This window comes from Lactuca virosa, chromosome 2 (assembly GCF_052849685.1).
Source record: "Lactuca virosa cultivar CGN04683 chromosome 2, Lactuca_virosa_CGN04683_v6, whole genome shotgun sequence".
NCBI classification, from domain to species: domain Eukaryota; kingdom Viridiplantae; phylum Streptophyta; class Magnoliopsida; order Asterales; family Asteraceae; genus Lactuca; species Lactuca virosa.
The window spans coordinates 81,450,463-81,454,126 of NC_136427.1; positions in this window are offsets into that span (position 1 = coordinate 81,450,463).

Sequence of the window (3,664 nt, forward strand, 5' to 3'; positions counted from 1 at the left end):
TTTGAGTCAAGAACTTAAAGGCTTAAGACACTCAAGAATACAAGAAGGAACTAGCAGTCCAAGTGCCTTACTCTTGATGGTGGATACACATAGAGAAAATCACATTCTTTGATTTCTTGCTATCTTCATCAACACCCCAAAACCATGTGGGTTCAAAGGATTCAAAGGTTGTCATTTTGAAAATTATTTGGTTGTTTTTATATCATTCTAACCTCTATAAATGGATCCTAGATAGTTTGGGTTTGTTATAGACTAAAAATAAACTTGCTATTTTTCTAAGACTTCCGTTGCGGTTTTTGTGAAAAACAAACGTATATTGTGTATCAAAACCCATCAGGTTGATGATGGTAATATAATTCCACATGGAAAGGCCGTTGAACATTTTTAGAGTTACACTAAATTCGATGAGGATGATCATGATGGTGGATAGGAGGAAACTGAACCCTTACAACCCCGAAAAAAACAACAGAAAAAGTTTTCTTTTTATTTTTCTGATTCTGAGGAAACACAATCGACCCATTGGGGTATGCCTGAACCTTTACCATTTCCTGAATTAGCTCAACAAAAACGTAAAAGGGAAATAATGCACAACTAAACTTCCCATGTGAAGTTATACAAACTCTTCAAAAATGAAGAAGCACTTAAGCTTAATTTAGGATTGAAAAGTGTTAGTGAAGGGTTCCAGTATAAAGTGAAAAATCTACAAAAGAAGGTTTGAAGTTGTTTGCTATATGGATAATTGTGACTAATGGATAAGGGAAACAAAACATAATACTACTGATACATTTCAAGTGGTTAAATTATCGGAGAAACACACTTGCTCAAACACACAGCTACGTCTCCACCTCTGAAAAGCTAACAAAAAGGTATTGGTTCACTTCTTCAAAGGGCATATTAGCTAATAGTATGAGTAATATCAGTTGAGATTACAGGTAACGTTAAGTCTAAGAGTACACCTAAAGTTAATACTAGTAAAAAAGGTAGCCACCAGTATGATAATATTGATCTAAAAAACCCGTAATGATGTTTGTACGATATCATAATATTCTACAAAATGTTGTTCGGAAGGATAAACTTGTTTTTGATACATATTCAAAAGAAAATTACTTTAAAACATTGACAAAGAAAACCATAACTCAAACATTAGCTTAATCTACATCATCTATCCACTGGACACTTTAAATCCACCACAAAGCAGCACACTCCTATGTAGTAGGCTGCAATAACTCGTTGGGGGGACGTTGCATAAAAACAATATATAAAGGTTAATCTTAAGTTATTTATGTCATAGAAACTTATAAACTATAAGGTGGACTAAACTATATACATTAGTAACAACAAGAATACATTGACAATCAGGTTTCTCATCCTAGGGTATGCAACTGCCTGAGGGATAACACCCGGTATATGGGAACCAGCTATATTATGGTTAGGAAATGTCTCCATGATCCAAATCTACAAAATTAAGATGTCAAATAACTTACCAACTTAACAAAGTTACAATACTTGTTTCTTAAAAACTCTTATTAAACATAGTGTACATACCTTAAATACATAGATAAATCCATGCAAAGTATAGATGTGTTTTCTGCCGACTCTTAGCGTATTGGGATTCGAATGGCACTCAATCATATCAAACACAGTACGCATCTGGTTGTAACTAAAATCACATATCAATCTGCTTCATGGGTACCAATGTCAAAAAATTACACTTAATAACTATATGTATCATTTTGATATAATGTGGGTAAAAAACTGTATACATGTTAAACTGGTCCAAACGAGAGACGAATGTCATACGTTTATTAGTAACTGGTTGTCGAGGGTATTTTCCAAAAAATCCTTGCTCTATCATTTATAACAGGGAGACTCTCACCACGTCTTCATTACTTAATTGATGAAGTAAGTTATTGAGCACTTAAGGTCAGCCATATTCACCAAACGTGAAAGCAGCACAAATAGAAACACATGTTCTTTGAATTCTGCAAAACCAGAACTGGGATGGAAATAATCCCCGAACGGCAAGCCGGTGACCAAGCAGAATGTTTTCCTATCAAAGAAAACCTAACAGTCGCCAACCGGAAATAGAAGCTCTTGTAGGTCAACTGGATCAAAAGTAGTAAATTCATTGCACATAAGATAGTGACATAGTAAAGGATGACATTTGATACCCATCGACATGTTCACATAATCACTAAAACATGATTGCCTAAACATGATCCCACAAACTGGTTAGTTCTATAAAAGCGCCATGATTTAGCGCCCAAGTTCAGGCATGCAGATTGTGGTAACAACCGCTTCGTATGTTCTATTGTGATACAATCAAAAGAACAATTAATTAGGGATTTTTGTATGTATGTATCAGAACGTAATTCCAGACAAAAAAAATCCAGAACGCAAGTTCAAACCATAAATTCTGGAACTGGTTCCTTGTATTCCATAGAGTTCTAAGTATTATGGACATGAGTTTTGGATTTCAGACACGTTTCAGACTAGCGAAAATTAGGGTTTTTTTATAACAATTTATGATGTAATATAAATGTATACGTACATGTAATCATATAATTACCTTAACACGAATAAAATTCACAGAAAACCTTATAATACATATGTAATTGCATAAACTAAACAAGTTTTAACATAAAATCTAAAATAAATGCATATAACTATAAACAAAATTGATAATTACATATAAAAACTGCAATTTATCACTACTATTAGAAGACATTTTCAGTTTTAGTGATGTCCGGAATGGGATCTAGGACAATTAGAAACAAACAACGAAATCTAATCTGAAACGGGTTAAAGGGTAACTAGGTCAGAATTATTTACTCGTTTACCGAATATTAAATTGGGTCTGGACGAGGGTATTCTTGACCAAGTGGTCATTTTACAAAAAAAAAGGGTTATATTTTTAAAAAACACCCAAAAAAGGGTTAGATTACTCAATTTCCCTATAATTAATAACTTAATATTTAATATCATTTGATAAAATAAAATATTATTTAATAACTCTTCAAAGATATTAAATATTTAATAAATAACAAAGCTTTAAAGCTTAACTATATTATTAATTAGGAAGTAAAATAAAATATTTATTATTAAAGACGGGCTAAGTTGTACTAGACAAACTCAAAAAAAAATTATTGGACTTATATTGGAACCGAACTTATCTCAACCAAACTGTTAGGCAGGCACTAGGCAACATAGTGTTAGTGGCCTGAGCGAATATCCATAACGGGCCTTCCACCGTCTATGGGGCCTTTCAGCAGTCAGCACCCACATATTTGACGCTCCTTTGACTCAAGCCCAAGACCGCTCTTTGTTAATTCCTCCAGCAGAAGTGCAACCCCCACGACTCGAACCTAGGACGGGTGAGTGTGTGGTAAAACACTCTTGACCTCATCCCAGCTGAGCTAGGAATCTTTGACACCAAGCAATCTATCTAATCGTATAATAATATACATACGGTTTTATTGGTTTTATATTTATGTATCACTAATCGATAGTTTTCATGTTTTGGGTTTATTTTTTTATTTTGAGCAGATTTAAAGTATTAATTCTACGCACTGAATTTTTTGTTGAAGGATATGCACCCTTTTTGTTGAGGAATGCACTATATGTACTATCATTTATTTCTTTATATATTTTTTAAATTAAATTA